This window comes from Solanum stenotomum, chromosome 2 (genome assembly GCF_019186545.1).
Source record: "Solanum stenotomum isolate F172 chromosome 2, ASM1918654v1, whole genome shotgun sequence".
NCBI classification, from domain to species: Eukaryota; Viridiplantae; Streptophyta; class Magnoliopsida; order Solanales; family Solanaceae; genus Solanum; species Solanum stenotomum.
In genome coordinates this window covers 1,073,860-1,091,382 of record NC_064283.1, presented here as the reverse complement: position 1 = coordinate 1,091,382, position 17,523 = coordinate 1,073,860, and the positions used below count along the sequence as shown (strand labels likewise).

Below are 17,523 nucleotides of genomic sequence, written 5' to 3'. Positions count from 1 at the left end.
AATTTTGGGACTTCAAATTGATTTTGATCAAGCCCACCCATTGGAGTTAATATCTCAAAAGCTCTAAATATCTAGTTGAGAGTCTTATTACTAATATTTAGAGATCAGATTTTCAAGTTAAATAAAGGTTATCATTCTGTTTTTTCTATAAATTGTGTACTGCTACTGTAATTATTGAGTTTAAAGCATATAATAAATGGGCTCAATCGTTGAGTAGGTGGTTTCTTTCTTTAAAACAATGAGCAAAATATAAATAAATCATAATTCACGTGCACTTCTATATACCTTTTTGTAATGTATTCTAAATAACTTCTCCAGAAACTAGAAGTAATATTACTAAATAATATTTTTTATATAGAGCACCAAATGAGTATTAAACAACTTATTATTGATTTGATTTCATAAATTGTTATTAATCAATTTCATTGGTGAGAGAAAGAGCGAAGGAAAACAAATATTTACTACAAATTTTTGATGAAGCGATGTCACGTGACGATTCTTAGGCCTTAATAGATCCGTCTTTGGTACAATGACTATGACTCAAATTAGATTAGTTGCTCCTTCATAAGGGTGGTAAGAATTTACGTAGCCTATAAGGTTGTCTCGAATGAGTATCTTACAACTCAATATAATCTCTTAACAATAGATTTGTAGATTAAGATCAAGATTCAAGAGGAAGAATTAAGAGGGTTTGTGTATGGCCTAATGGGGTGGCTTGACTACTGCAAGCGCTCCCAAGGAAATAAAAGAGATTAATGAGGATGTTACACATCATATAAAAATTGGGATTGATGAAATAAAGGTTCATATCTAGTGTATCGAAAGAATTAGAAGTAAGTATTAAAAAGATGGTCAGATCAGTTATGTTATATGGGGATGGGTAATCTCCACTCTTTCTACACTCCACTTTTGAGATTATACTGGTATGATATTAATGTTGATGTTGGTAAGTAAGCAAAAAAAGTATAAAGAGGATCTACATGCAACAAATTCTTACAACTTACAAGTGTGCTTAAGAGTTTTGATCTAACAGTCACAACTTACGATACGTATGAGTTAGGTATACATATTACACGTTCAAACATTGTCATTACACACAAAAATCTAGTATTTAAGTAATGGAAAAGAATTAAAAAAAAAAAAACGAGTACATTATTACTTGAGTTTTAAATCGCGCACAACCACCCGTTGAAAATTTCTCAATTATGGAAAAAGAAGACAATGATTTTCAAACGAGCTAGCATGCAACATCAAGAATAGTTTGACTAGCCATGTACCCCATGGGCTAGATGTGCAAAAGCCTATAGCACATGCACTTATTCAGAAGATTCTTTGCTAAATTTGTTTTGTGTGGCATGGTTGAGCCAACTACCTATAATAGCTATAATCGATTTGGTCATATAGTTAATTATCTCAATTTGAGACTTGAATAAATATTCTTCCTCTACAACAAATTTCACTTCGATTTGCAATTTGGGGCGGAACGATAGTCGACAATGACTATATGGTGAGGCTAAAAAACTTAGATAGAAAATTATATTTGAACACTGTTAATGAAATTTCTAACATCAACATCGACGACTCTAACTTCAACCAAATAATTGTAGGGAATAGCAATCAAATGGGTCGTGGCATCTGGTTCATATACAACGTATTCACTTCATGAACCAATGGCTATAAATTCGTTGTATGTAAGAACAATAAGTTCGAATCAAACTTTTCAACTTCAATGTCTCAATCTAATGGCTAAAATTTTATTTTTATTTTAATTATATCGAATCAAAATAGATCGAACAAATTAGAATACTTTCACATATAGCAAACATAGAAATCATATTTGTATGCTATAACTATAGTTTGCATAATTGCGTTCCATATCAAACTTGGCTATTGATATGTATATTTCGCTATACATATACAAAAGAAAACAATTGCATAATCTGTTTCGGTATACATATACAAAACAATCAATTGTATAATATGTGTTTGTATAAAGCGAGAAAGAAAGACAAAAGAAAATTGGGTAAGGGAAGATCGTATTTGTATAATCACAAGTGTATAGGACGAAAATATATGCATTTGTATTTGTATATACAATTTTCTCCCGCTTTATACAAACACAAATGCAATGTATACATTTGTGTTTGTATAAAGTGAGAGAGGCAAGTGAGAGTGGTGAGCAAGATCTGGGAGAGTGGCGAGCGAGATCTGGGAGAGGGGAACGAAAATATATGTATATATATAATTTTCTCTCGCTTTATACAAAGACAAACACATTTTATACATTTGTGTTTGTATAAAAGCGAGAGAGGCGAGGGAGACTGCCCAGCGAGAACGAGAGTGGCGAGCGAAATTCATCAGAGAGAGAGGCGAAATAGCAACAGTTTGCTATGAGGTATAATTAAATCAAACTATGAATTAATAATTTATTATTATATATAATCTTCCCAACAAACTAAGTAGCAGGCCAGCTTTAGAGGATTTATTGGACTCTGGGAGTGGATACACTACACATGATGGACTTGACACCTGGGCCCGCACGTATTCCAATGAATGATGAGTAATCCATTAAGCCCATTCATAGCTGAACTTTCCCGTTCATCTGTCAAAAAAAAAATAATGGACTACTTTTCCAATGCATTAGTTGAGTTTTTATTTTTTTGGTGTTCAATATAAATATCTTTGTTTTAAGATATGATTAAATTTAAATTCATTTGCTCTAAGAATATACTTTTTAAGGTTATATAGTTAAAAGTTTTTTTTTAAAAAATAATTAAAAACTTCTGATTAAGAATAAAAGAATTTCAATTTATTCGCCATATCATTATACTAGTAAAATCAAAATAATATCGTGTCATGACACCAAACTGTTACGTCTATCTATTTATATTTATGTATTATTAAATTAGGTGCACAGCCTATCTATATTGTTATTGGCTCTTTACAATTCTACCTACTCTACTTTATTTTATTTTTATTTAGCATACTTACGGAAATTCGTAAATGTGTACAAGTTTAGTATTTATTTTTTAAGTGATGTTAGTTAAATGATTTTAAATTGTTTAATTAAGTATTAATAAATAGTTGATAAAAATAAATTATTATCCATCAAGTTTTAAATTACTCGCAACTAACCGTCGAAATTTTTTCAAGAGCTATCATATGCAACCAAGAATAATTTTAGTAGCCATGTAGCCCATGGCTTAGAAGTGCAAAAGTCTATTAGCATATGTACTTATTCATGAGATTCTTTACAAGCTAATCACTTAAAATGGCGAAGATCGATTTGGAAACGTAGTTAATTATCTCAATTTGGGATAACAATAAATATTCTTACTCTACGACAATAGTCCTAGTTCTACCCAACGTTGAGTGATCAATTGAACAATCTTTGTAAAACGATTATAATATGTATATATCAAATACTAAGTCTATGTATAATATTATACATGATTGTGGTGCCTAATACTATAAGAAGTAAAATTTAGTTCATTGGTAAAAAAATTATACTACATATTATAATATTCGCAGGATGGTTATGCATACATACAACGTACAATCGTCTGTCATTGAATATACATACATGATACAACATAAAATCGAATAAGACGATGATCCAGAGCTATTTATTCTCTCTTTCAAAGATGGTATGCATGCGCTCCACATATTGTATCTACTAATAACCTTGTTGGTATTGTTACTTTCTTGTAGCTACTACACATATTTATTGTTGGGCTTTCTTGATTGTTATCTTCTTCTTTTACTTGAATTCGATGCAATTGAGTAAAAGATCTTTCTGAAGCAATCTCTCTATCTCCACTAGATAGTGGTAAGGTCTACGTATATATCCTACCCAAAACCCATTTAGCGAAATTTCACTGGTGGTAGCAATTTCAAAAGATAATAAAGTGCTTAGGCAAATTCCCATTATTCTATCCATTGCCTCCCTTGTCAATAACTCTAAGTGACAAATCATTAGGATCGCACATATCAATTGGGCCTGACAATTTAGTTAGAGTTAGAGAATGTAACATTTTGGTTGGGCCACCATCTCCCCCATTAATCCCATCTTCAAAAGTAGCCAAGCCCTTATAATATTAATTAATAGTTACAAAATCAAATTATTTTGATTCCGCTATTTCTCCTGCACCTGTGTGAGTAATATCATCATATACCAGTTTGTTTGCTCATCATCAGGCCTGCTGCCTAGGGCTTGCTTCTTTAATTTCAACAAGATTGTATTGTTGTCCGCTAATGGCTTTCCTATTCGGAAGGTGAGTTGGTTGCAGCCTAATTTTTTGATTTTATAACTTTTGATTTATCCTCAACTTTTTTTTCCCCACAAATTGCTGGTAGGGCTTTGCTGGGAGCATCAACAACACAAATCAGGTATGTTAGCGTCTTGCAAAATTTCATCTTGCGAAGAATTTATTTTGATTTTTGTATTTTTGATTTTTGATTGTGCAGGGGATACTGCCAGAAAGTTTCATCCACTGCCGAACTCGATCGCTCATTTCGTCGTACTTGTAATTTAATCACCCTCTAATTGTTTAATTTCTCTTTTTTGTATTAATTCATTAATAATAACTCAAACTTTGATCTCCCTCCCTTGCAGGTATTATGTTTGGTGCTGGGGCCGTAACGGCTTGTAATATCCTCTATTGCACGTATGTATTTTTCTGAAAATTCAGAAAGATCAATATATTCAGAGTTGGATCTGATTTTGTTTCTTGGCCTGGCAGGTTTCACACTAAACTGAATGAAGTCCGGGAACAGTAAGTTTGCACTACTTTACATCATTGTGTTATTTACTCCATTAACATTTAACACATTTTTTTTCTGCACTTTCTGTTTAAGTCAAAACAGAACCTTTGCTCCCCAACTTTTCCACAAGTTTTACATGGCCGTAATTGTTCCAATGATGACTTTGTTCTTCACAACACACCCCTGTTTCCACATTATTACATGTCTAAAAATAGTTCAAGAATCAATTAGCTGCAGGAGATCTCAAAATTTTTCCACCTTTTAATCATTAAGATTTTGTTTTACAATGTCAATGGATTTAATATCCTATAATCAACACGGTCTCCAGGTACTGTCTTAATGAGGCAAAACAAGAATGACAATGTACCATGGTTTGAGAGCTTAACATATAATCAATGATACCTTCAGTAGCATTCTTTTGATTAAAGGAATACATGTAAGGCCTTAAATTGAAAGGTTGATCACCTGAAAGTAAAGTAATGGTTTGACAGAAGGTCTGTTAGGAGGTAAGTCCTTTGGTTCATCAAAGACTTTCTGAAAGGACTGTAACAAGACTGTTTTCTTCTTAAGAATTTTCTGATGATCCCTATCTTTATACTGGGTACTCATGGCACAAGCAACAGTTATCCCACTAAACTGATGTTTATTAAACAATTTAAGTAGCTTTTCACCTTCAGTAGGGAAAAGTCTGTTCTCCCAAACATGGTGATCGATCAACCTTTCTTCCCTTACGAATGACAGACTGTGTGGTGTAGTAGTCAAGAGTGTGCTCCTCCTGGTGACCAAACAAGGCGATCAACCTTTCTTCCAGATAGATTGTGTGGTCTGATACTCAGTTTTAACTAGAGAAAACACATCTATCTAGTACATACCCAGCACCAAATCGCAACCTCCAACTTGGAACACTCTATTGTCAAAAACAAAATAGCTCCTCTTGCATTTGCTACAGAAAATTTGGACAATAATGTGTACATGATCTGCTCATTAGCAACTGTTACCTTCATCCTAGTATAATAAGGAACTATAGACAGTCTTAGAGCCTTGATCACCTGAGGACTCACAAAGCTGTGAGTTGAACCACTATCAATCAAAGGGCGTCTTCTTTGCATAACCCAGGATAGTGTTACTAACGCTCCCATTCATGACAGAATTTCGTGCTCAGATGAGAGGATCCCGTAACCACATAGATGCATGGGTTCATTAATGTACTGTGGAGTTTCAGAACTTCACCAAACTGATCCACTTCGAATCCCATATTTTTCAAGACCTCGTCAGGATCCTTCTTTTTTTTCTTCAGAAAAAGAAACAGAGACAAAAACACCCTAGATTACTGTTAAAAGGAACATCAAAGACATTTTTTTCTGTCTTAAATCCACATTCATAGCCATAGGGTTCTTTGCTGAGCATGTGTCTATTGAATTGATGGACAATGAAAATTTAGAATGACAACTTTTAGGAGGATTATTTGATGGAGATTTTCTCAAGGGTTCAGTGGGTCCTAAATTTCCTTTGCAAATCTGGTGAGATTTGTGTTGAAAGAACAAGAAAGAATTGTATCTTTCAAAGTGGAGGAGAGAACTGGTGAAATTGTCAGGGTGCGTTTGGTCATGACAATTGTGAAACTTGAAAAAGTAGTTTTTGTTTTCAAAGTGAGAAATGGTATTTGAAAATTGGATTTGGGCCATGAATACAAATTGAAGTTGTTTCTGAATTTTGTGAGTGATTTGAAGTGAAAACAACTTTTTTGTGTTTTCCAAATTCTGGAATTTTATGGCCTAGTATAGTTTCCTATATTCAACTCCGGAAAAAAAGAAAAAAACATTCATGACCAAATGGTTTAGATTCAGTGTAAAGGGACTTGTAGAGAATCTTGTTGTAGTGCGAGGAGTTGTTGGTTTCATTCTCTATGTTAATATGTTATAGTGCCTGGAGTTCTTTGTTGCATATTGACTTATTTTTTGCAGCTTGTTATTGACCAAGGAATCTTTGCAATTATTTTTTTGATGTGCTCAAGAAATGCATTTCAATAGATGTTATGATTTCTTACAAATAGATACTTTTGCCTAGTCCTCCGCTTCAGAGCATATTAAACTTTGATGAAATTACTCTAGTTTCAAGAATTTTAATTCACTCTGCCATTTGTCTCATCAGGGAGCGTGAGCGTGATAAGCAATGGAAGTGGGACACTCGTTATTGAATTGTTTTTAGTAAGTATGTGTGTATTTATCAGTAGCCTTTTGGTTAAGATCCAACTGTAATGTGTACTTATCTATCTATGAAGATGTTAAGTTGATGTTTCTACTTACAAATTTCCTGAAGTTTATTGGAATGTGGAAGGAACTGAATTTCGTTGTCATCACGATATGTTTTAGTCTTGTGGTCATCAGTGGTATTCCTTTTTAAAAATTTATGTTTGAATAAGCATGGCAATATTACTCAGAGGACCATTAATCTCAACTTCTAGACTTATATTTGTTGGAGCAACTATTTCAGCTTTCTGCCCAGTTCCTCTTAGTTCAGCTTCAGTGTCTTGCAGTTTGTGCATCTTGATGTCAATCTTAATATTAACTCCTCTGGATTGTTGGAAATGTTGTGTTTCGTAGGGACGGTGGTGGCACTTATTTTAGAGGGAGGGGGAAGTGCTACCCATAGGCCATAGAGTTAAGTGTTTGGAAACACTTTGAATGAACCTATTTTATGGAGTGAACTCTTGAAGTTATTTTCTTGGGATATTTTTGAAATTTTTAATTAGAGTTTCGTCTTTAATTTTGTATACTCTTTATTTGTGTATAAATATTCGACTAAAAGTATATATTCATATTACATTATTGTCTCATATTTTATGCATAATTTTGTTCTTACATTATTATCTTGGGTGTTTTGAGTTTATAATGAGTTTTATGTTTGTAGAAAATGTGTTGGATGGAATGTGATTCAAAAAGAAGATGATATTTATCCATACTTTAATGATTGGCTCGTGATTAGTGCATACAAACATACACTTTACCTACATACAAATACAATATACACCTATATTTTTCGTTATATACATCATGTATGTATCAGAAACGGATTTATGGTGCATGTATGCACGCTCTGGAATATATACATTCTTTTGTTTTGCCTATATTTCAGTGATGTGGCACTGTTGGTTATTGATGATATGGTTGAACTTGTATTATGTTTTTTAATATACACAATCGCGCTGGATAAGCAAATATTGTAGGATGATTATGCATACATACAACATACAATCATCCGTCATTGAATATACATACATGATTCAACATAAACTCGAATAAGACAACGATCCAGAGCTATTTATTCTCTCTCTCTCTCTCAAAGATGGTATGCATGCACTCCACATATTGTATCAACGGATAAAGTCGCATTGGATACGCATACATAACCCCACTGAAAGATACATACAATATTGGCTTGCCTACAATATACCATCAAAGAAGATGACGACAAATCCAGATCTATGGTATTCTTTATACGTACAATACATAAACCTTCTTATTCCGGTAATAATTAACCCAAGAGAACTAAGGTCCAATAAATGACCCAAAAATATTAAGAAAATTGTGAAATATATCACTCCATGTTGGATAAATCGTGTGTTATTCATTCAAACAAGAAAAGCACGCTGAATAGAATAAAGGACTTGGACTATGAAGTATAATTTGAACCAACAAGACAATAAGTTGCAAAGTACAAGTACATTGCACTTACAAATGGCATCATTAGAGGAAGCTGATAATTCAAGAAACGCACTCAGAGCCTAGAAGAGAAGCAAGATTAAAGGAGAATCGCCTCAAAAGAAAAGTGAAAGTAGCAAACCTAACACAACAATAAGGCACTAACGACCAAATTATACTAAAAAAGGGAATCAGAACAGTATTTTAAACATATTGCAGTCACCAATTCGTTCACTGATACTTGTCCAAAGTTTAAGGTCAGATGTCAAAGCATCAAATGAAGATCACAGAACCACAATGATGAATTTGATATGATGGCACAAGAAATGACAACGACCCCAAGAGAGTTACATAAGCATAAAAAAGACTCAACTTAAAATAACATCACAAAACTAAGCGTGCACAAGTACAACTAGGAAATAACAAATATCAACATTCCTAGGCCATAATCATTTATTCCTCCATGTTGTCCTTTCCGGCATAAGGGCAGCTTTAAGACGCTACTTCCTAGACCTAGAGACAAATATCAAAGTGAATTGAAGTGTCAATACAGGTAATATATACTAAAGTTATATTAAAACAATACAATATCATAGCGCATCATCCAACAACCTTTTGAGGTTTAAGTCAGCACTAGAACTAGATTTAAAAAGATTATCTACTGCCGTTGTTCTTCCCATTAAGAATCCTCCATATTTCTGCTACGCTACTACTATCATTCTGGGCTTTAATAATGTTGCTAACAAAACAGCTCACAAGAAAGAATATTGAAGAAAAAATGGTGTATATGGCATTGCATTATATATACTTACTATATAATTAACTAGCACTCATGTGCTACAACTTCTCCTAATTAGTTCTCTCATTTATAAGTTGGAGACAAGAATCAAGAATATGGGTTTGATGGACAAATTATAAAATGTTAATATTGAAAATTTGCAGCTACATGGGAACTTAAAAATGGGACATTCTTTTTTTGAAACTTCTGAAAATTTTATTTAGACTACTGCAAAAGAAAAAAATAAGAAAAAGCATAGATGGGGTGGGGAGGGGTGGGGTATGGCAGGGCAATTATTAGAGAAATGCTAAATACGGCAGGGTAGGGCGGGTCGAAATCTTAGCAAGTCATGCCTTGCGCCGCCCTAACCCACCCTAGTGCCATCCCTCTATCAGCATTCACTATGTGTTGAGCACTGAATAATATGTATTACCTTCTCAAAAAAAAAAAGATATAACTTACTCTTTAATTTTAAAAGCTTCGTTGCGTAACCTGCAAAATAAATTTAAAAATAAGTTTTACACAAGAGAAATGTCTGGAAAACAATTAGCCTAGTAGGAAAGATGATAGTAAACAAAACAGAAAAATCTTCAAGTTTGAGAATCACCTATACCTATTATTTGCAACACACTCCTTCCAATTTTGAGTATCACTTACCCCGTTTTATATACATTTTTGTGTACATAGTTTCTTCTTAACCTAAATTTTTACAATTTTTGGGCTTTTGAAACAAAATTTATCCGAGGTTGAGTATGCACCAAATCGAAGGAATGGAGAGCAGCCACAATGAGATGGATTACTTCATTTCCCTAGTAAGGAAAACAGAAATAACAGGCTACAAATGGTTCTAATACCCCCTCCCAATTGGGAATTACCCAGGTTTGATGGTCAGGACTCAAGAGCCTAAGGTACGGATTCAAAAATGTGAGAGGTATTTCAATTTATATAAAATTCTTGAGCAACAAAAGGTAGAAACAACAGCTCTCTATTTGAATGGTGTATTAGAGGTTTGGTGTCATTCCTTGATACCGAGTACGGGAGTTGTAGGATGCCTGAATTTAAGAAGGAACTATGCAGTAGATTCAGTGTAGAACCACTAGGGGATGTGGTGGAAGAATTCAATAAACTTTCTCAAACTGGTACTGTGGATTAATTGTTGCGGGAGTTTGAAGACTTAAATTCTCAGATGTTGGTAAGAAATCCAATTCTGAATGAATCACATTTCTTGTCCAGCTTTTGTAGAAGCACTGAAGGAAGAAATCAAGTATGGGGTCAAACTGCTTAAACCTTCTAGCATACAGTTTGTCTCTTGAGGATCATATTCATCAGCTTATTGTTCTGTTTACTACTCTTAGAGGATACTTGGGGCTAACAGATTACCACAAAAAATATGTAGCAAGATATGGTACCATATGCAAACCCTTGGCAAACTTATTGAAGAAGGATTCCTTTAAGTGGAATGAAGAAGCTAATGCAGCCTTTGTTGCTCTCAAAACTGCTATGACCACCATTCCTGTTGAGAGTTGTGATGTATGCCACAAGAACAAGGATGAGAATGTAGCCTAACTAGGGCTACTGCAACCTCTACCAATCCCTAATCAAAATTGGAGTCACATAAGCATGGACTTTACCGAAGGATTGCCAAAATCCAGGTCCAAAGATATGATACTAGTAGTAGTGGACATGCAACTAAAGTATGCTCATTTTGTTGTCCACTCCCACCCTTTTAATGCAGCCACTGTAGATCACAAGTTTTGGAAGAAGATGCATTGCTTACATGCCACTCCTAAGTCAATTGTATTTGATAGAGACAAAAAATTCTTAGCAATTTTTGGCAGTCCTTGTTCAAACTATTGGGTACTCAACTACACTTTAGCACAACCTATTACCCTCAAATTGATGGCCAGGCTGAGAGAGTGAATAGGTGCATTGAGAACTACTTGAGATGCATGACCTCTAACATGCCTACTCATCGGAGACAGTGGCTTCATTGATGGAATATAGAAAATTGTGATAATTGAATTTAGTTGATTTTAATTCCAAAATTGAGGTACGCACCAGTACAAGTAGAAGCACGCAGATACGAGTCCGCCCCCAATGAAAGCTCTAACTGCAAAGACCAGAGAAATAAAATGAGAGAGATAAATTTGAAGCGAGAAATAGAAAAGTAGGTTGATAATTTTACCATCATGACCAACTCTACTAGAGGTTTTTGTGGGAGAGATTTTCTGGCAGTATCCCCTGATACAGAATCAACAATTACATACCTGGAGAAGAAGAAGAAGAAGAAAAATTCAACATACCTTAATTGTGTTGGTGCTCCAAGCAAAGCCCTACCAGCCACTTGTCTTCTACAAAAATCAAACAAGCTTAAGCAAAAATCATACAGTATTATTAATGAAATTATGCTGAAACCAACCAACCAACCAACCCACCGTACGAAACAGAATGCCATTAACTCAACGATCTTCGTCCAAACAAAACAACGAAAACCTAGCATGCAAATCCCTCTCCCAGCCAAATACCAAAAAAGCAGAGTAATACACAACAAATTTTAACCGACCCGATTCCAGGCCTACAAGTTAGTTGGGTTTTGTATACTTGGAAATTTCAAATTAATTTGTTACTTTTTTGTACCAAATCAAAAAAAAATCAAATAACGCCACTTTTAGAGGATTTATTGGACTCTACTATATATATTTAATATATCGGCTATAAAATAAAATAATATTACTTCTATGATATGGTTATATTTAGATAGGTAGCACGCAGTCACAGGAATTTGTTATTTTGTGTTGTGTGGCGTGGCTGAGCCAACGACCTATAACGGGTAATTAAAATCGGTTTCGTCATGTAGTTAATTGCCCAATTCGGACTCCGATAAATATTCTTCCCCTACCATAATTTACCCTTCAATCTAGGGACAGGTAATCAGCTGATTTTTTTTTTGTTAATTTGATGAAGCTGTGGGAGTTTTTATGTATAGTAAGTAGATGTCAAAAAAGTTTTATCAATTTGGCTAATTCATATTTTAACTTGTTGAGGCTCGATTTTGTCAGTGGCGGAGTCAAAATTTTCATTAAGAATTGTCGGTGTTTGTTGTAAAAAATAATTATGAGGTTAGTTGGGCTTGAGAACTCGCGACCTCAAGGAATTTCCACGACCCCTTAACTACTAGAGTAAACCTTCAACTTGTTCTAATAGGTGTCAATACTTGTATATATATTTATTAAATTAAAAATTTAGCTCTATATACGATGTAATTTTTAAGCGAAGGGATGTCGCTTGACACCCCCGGGCAAGGGTGGCTCCCCCCTGGATCTTGTATCCAACCCATATATTTTTTTAAAAATTACTTAAATACACAATTTATTTATCATATTTTATAAAATTTTCTTCCATTTAAAAAATTTATAAAAATTCTTATTTTCTCATTTTCTCGAATACATCACTCTTACGCGATGCATCATAACGAAATGTATCAAGATAGGTATGTTTTGTATCAATAAAGATAATATATTGAGACATAATGATGTATCGAAACGTGGAACGATGTTTTGGTCGGAATTTTTAATGTTATGGAATGATTAGATAAACACAACTTGCTAAATAAAGTAAATAGATTAAAAAATTGGCGGTATAAAATAGAGCAAACACAATTATTTTAAGGAGCCGACCTTTTCTTCATTATTGGTTTATAGTAATTGGATTCATCACCTTTTGAAACCCATAAAAGTATTATAGAACCGACCATTTTCTTGCTTGCCTAATTTTGTTTAATTAACTGTCACATGACCATATATCATTGTGCTTTCTCCCTTTATTTTAAGCTTATAAAATAAAATTGCACATGTGAGCATGATTATAAAATAAACAAGATACTAATCTTTAAAGATTATTAATAATAATAACATATTTAATATAATCACACAAGTTGAATCTGTAAAAGTAAAATATACATAAACTTTTCTCTTATGAAATAAAAAGCTGTTTTCGATACTATCAATATAACAATGCATTGCCACAACATGCTAAAAAGAAAAAATAACAATATCCTTGAAGATCACCTAGGAGAATAAACAAAAGATCAAGATGAAGAAATACGGGGGAAAAGAAAGAAAGATAATAATAATAATAATAATAATAATAATAATAATAATAATAAAAATTTGATAAGGATTATAATAAGGTTTTCCATGTATTGATATGTTATATTCACATTATCTCCATCTATGCTCGCAATTTTTGAAAATATTATCGCATCTATGATAAATATTCTAAAAATACACTATTTTCAAACATTTAACACATATCCATTAATAAATTTTAAGAGTTCAAACAATATAAATTGTCATTACGGTACTACATATATAGCGCGCATGCTACTTATGTGTATGGTGAGAAATTGGACTTTAAGAAAAATAAATAAATTGGAACGATATTAATTTGGGACGGCTTTAATTTGAAAAGTAAACTATGGACATAAAATTAATCGATACCATAAATCAAATGGTCGGTGCCAAATTATAAGGTAGTTAGAACAACTATCATCTCATGTCATAACCCTACTTTCTCATAATTATAAAACTTAAGTTCCCAAAAAAATGATATCCTTTTTAGTTAAAGAAACAAGTTGCTAAAAAATGTAGCAAAAAAAGAAGAAGAAGAAGAAGCTCTAGATTAATTAGTGATAAGAGCTAGCATTTGAAATTTTATAAGTTTTGAACAATTTTTTCTAATAACTTCATACTTATTAAATTCACAATCAATAATTTTTTTTATATAAATATAAGATCTAAATAAAAATTATTGAATATATCTGTATCCCTATTCCCTACTTAATATTATAGCATCATGCTCTAAAGATACTTATGTTTAAAGTTGTTTCATGATCCCTCATGATATATATATATATATATATATATATATATTAGGTGCTTTCTAAGTTTCAACCTTTCTCTTGATCTTCTAAAGATATTTTATATAATATATTATGATATTTTCTTTCATTTTCTTCTTAGGGAGGTAAACTTGGATCACCAATATCATCATGAACCCAAAACACCAATAGTTTATTTATATATGAAAAAGGACAATACAATAAAATAGTGATTATGGAGGAAATAAGCTATTTTAAATAAAACACATAAGCATGAACGTAGTAGAGAGTCAGATACACGGAGTTAGAATTTAAAATTTAAAGATTCGAAATCCAATTTTCTATAAACAATTAGAAGATATTAATGAATAAAATATTAGGGTTTGAGTAAGAATGAATCTTTGGTGATTAAGAGAAAAGATATGGAGGGAACATGGGGGGCGGTGGTTTACTCAGTCTCTACGTCAACATAATATATAGAAAATTGGACCGACCTAAACATTTTAATTAACAATCTACACAGACACTTATTTAATTTCCACAAAAAATAAAAGGACAAAACATTTTAGAAACTGCAACAAGATATGATGATACATACATTAATATAAGCAGAAACTCCCTAACCAACATGGTGTGATGCACTGGTGAAAGTGTTTCACCCTTAATCACAGGTCTAGAGTTCGAGCCCTGGGTATGGAGAAAATCCTGTTGGGAGCGCCACCCTCGAATGGCCCTGGAGAGCGTGATCCGAATTTAGTCGGAGCTCCAATGTAAGCTCCGGACACCGGATGGGAAACCAAAAAAAAAAAGATACTCCCTATAAGCTGTTGACCAATAACATGACAAAATAAAAATAAAAGGCGAATTCATAATTTAAACTCTAACATCAATAGCGTATGAGTTTATACTATTATTAGTATGTTGAGAGTTTAATATTAGTTGTAAATTTATTCAAATAATGAATATAGAATTTTTTTTAAAAAAGAAAGTGTTTTACCTAATTCATAAATATAAATTTTCTTTGTCTGAATCGAACTGTAATAGAATATTTATATTACTATTGAACACCAAATGAAAAAGGTCTAGATATTTGAGAAGTAGCCATTGGTCGTATTTTATTTTTGGCTGCCGTAGGTGGTGGGCAAGAAATCCTACTTTCGGTTCTCATTTTTATTTTGATGGCAACGTACTGTTATCACACTCTAACGTCATATTCCTACGGCTGAGATAGAAGATATTTAAAGCAAGAGTCGGAATTTATGTAAAGATTTAAGTGAACTTAAAATATAAAAAAGTAAATATATAATTACATGCATTTACATGAGCATACAAGAAGCTATGAATTCAGCTGATTTTAATAATTTTGGTTCAAATTTATATTTTTTTCATTTGTGTCTATTTATGTATATGCTTGATTTACACATCTTTTAAAAAATAATAAATAAAACAATAACTTCACAATATGATCAACTCTAATTATTATAAGTCATTTCATTCACCGAAAAATAAATTGAAAGTAATTAGTACAATACTTAAAAATAAGAGTAAACTAGATAAAATATGTACAAAATGAACTACTAAATATGTACAAAAGCTTCAGATAGCAATGAAAGCGGGCAAATAAAGTGATTTAGATACCAACAAAGGTTGTGATCACAAAGATTTCAAGTTTAAGCTGTAAATATAGAATTACTTCTTTTAAGGGAATACTTTATCTTAATATAAAATTTTCGAGTACAAATAATTAAATATTAATCAAATTTTAATATGAGTATCGAATCGTAGGTGATGGACACGAAACACTACTTTCGGTTCTCATATTCATTATATGACGCATTCTTTCTTAATATGTTTAAGGTCTCTTTCTTGTTTCCACAAATAAAACAATTATAAATAGGTCCTTATAATATCATAATGTAAGCTTAGTTATTAAAATGTTAGATAATTGCATTAAATATAAAATATTAAGAGTAATCTAAAACACAAAATAATTGAATTATTGACTATTAAAAAAAAGAGTGTAGTATATGAGGTGAGTGTCAGCGGTCTCTCCTAAGCTAGTTTTCTGAGATTGAATTAGATTCAATATCGATACTTTTGACATCATATCAGAATCAGACTCTTTCTTGTACATTAATATTAAGTCTTTATATAATCATATTAAATTGTTTATGCTTCAGATATCATCGGACAAGGGCTCCTCCTATATGGGAACTCAGAAAGTATTTCATGATTAGATGAGAAAAAAAAGTACAATAAATTTTTTAATTATTATTAACTGAAAAAAAATAATTCTATTGGCTAGCACATTTTCCCTGCACATGAAGTCATGAAGAAAGAGTTCAATAAAAGGACCATTGAAAACTCGTTTATGGACTGTGTTTAACGGCGTCGTTTTCCGAATGGGCCCAATTTTTAAGGAACCCAATGACAAGATCGACGGTCACAATCGGCCCAATCCAACGGTCTTCATCCAATCGGCGGTTGCCGCCCAATATTATCCCAACTATAACGTTTTTCTTTATTTATTAAAGTAAGTATATTATATTATTTTTTTATTAAAATTATTTGTCTTTTTAATAAAATCTAAAAATAGAGACACGGGGACTCCTATTCTACAAGTAGCCAACCACATCTCTTGTCGGCATTTTAGGATGAAAAATATTTTCCCTTAATTTCATATTAAGAGTTTATACTATATAGTTTATAGTATTACTATATAATCTCAATATAAGTCACTTTTAAATGTTAATTCTTCCTATTTATTCGTACATTTTATATTATATGCCACGTTTAATCAAAGGCGAAAGAGTCAAAATTTAAAATTGATATGAATTTACCATTATCGTCCTAATTAAAGCACATCCTAATTACTGATTAAATATTTATAGATATTTAATAAGATAAATAAATTATCTTATATAAATATATGGTCTAAGTAAAAGTTAGTTATCCATTGAAAACACAACTTTTGTAAGTAATTTAAGAAATTGACATTCTAAATAAATGTTAAAATATTTGTTGCTATAAATCATCTTAGTTTTCAAAAGCAAAATAGACGTAAGAAAAAGAAAAAAATGAACCAATTAATGAACACAAAAGATCACTTAGTCATTCCTAATATCAAATAAAACAATTTAAAAATAAATTATTTAATACTTATTGTTGTTGTATTTATATACCGGTGTTATTCTTTTGGTTACTGATTAAAAAGAAAAATATCACGTAAATCAGAATAGAAGAAGAAGCATATTCCGACAAATTTCGTATTTAAATAATTAATATCAGACCACCTTTATTGGTACTTAAAAAAAGAAAAGAAAATAAAATAAAATAGCCGTTGTTGGTTTTCTTTTCTCCCTTATTTAAGGCCCCCTTTGGTGTTAGAAAAGAACGTTACC

At 32.1% G+C, this 17,523-nt stretch overlaps 1 long non-coding RNA gene across 1 annotated transcript; it reads right to left on the bottom strand.

The window, feature by feature from the left end:
• Positions 1-8,641: 8,641 nt before the first annotated feature.
• On the bottom strand, positions 8,642-11,618 carry LOC125854413 (uncharacterized). The gene is made up of 5 exons (XR_007445400.1): positions 11,547-11,618; positions 11,429-11,484; positions 11,302-11,353; positions 9,706-9,735; positions 8,642-8,978 (listed from the first exon to the last, which is right to left on the bottom strand). It is a non-coding gene; the product is annotated as an uncharacterized LOC125854413 (long non-coding RNA).
• Positions 11,619-17,523: the final 5,905 nt, after the last annotated feature.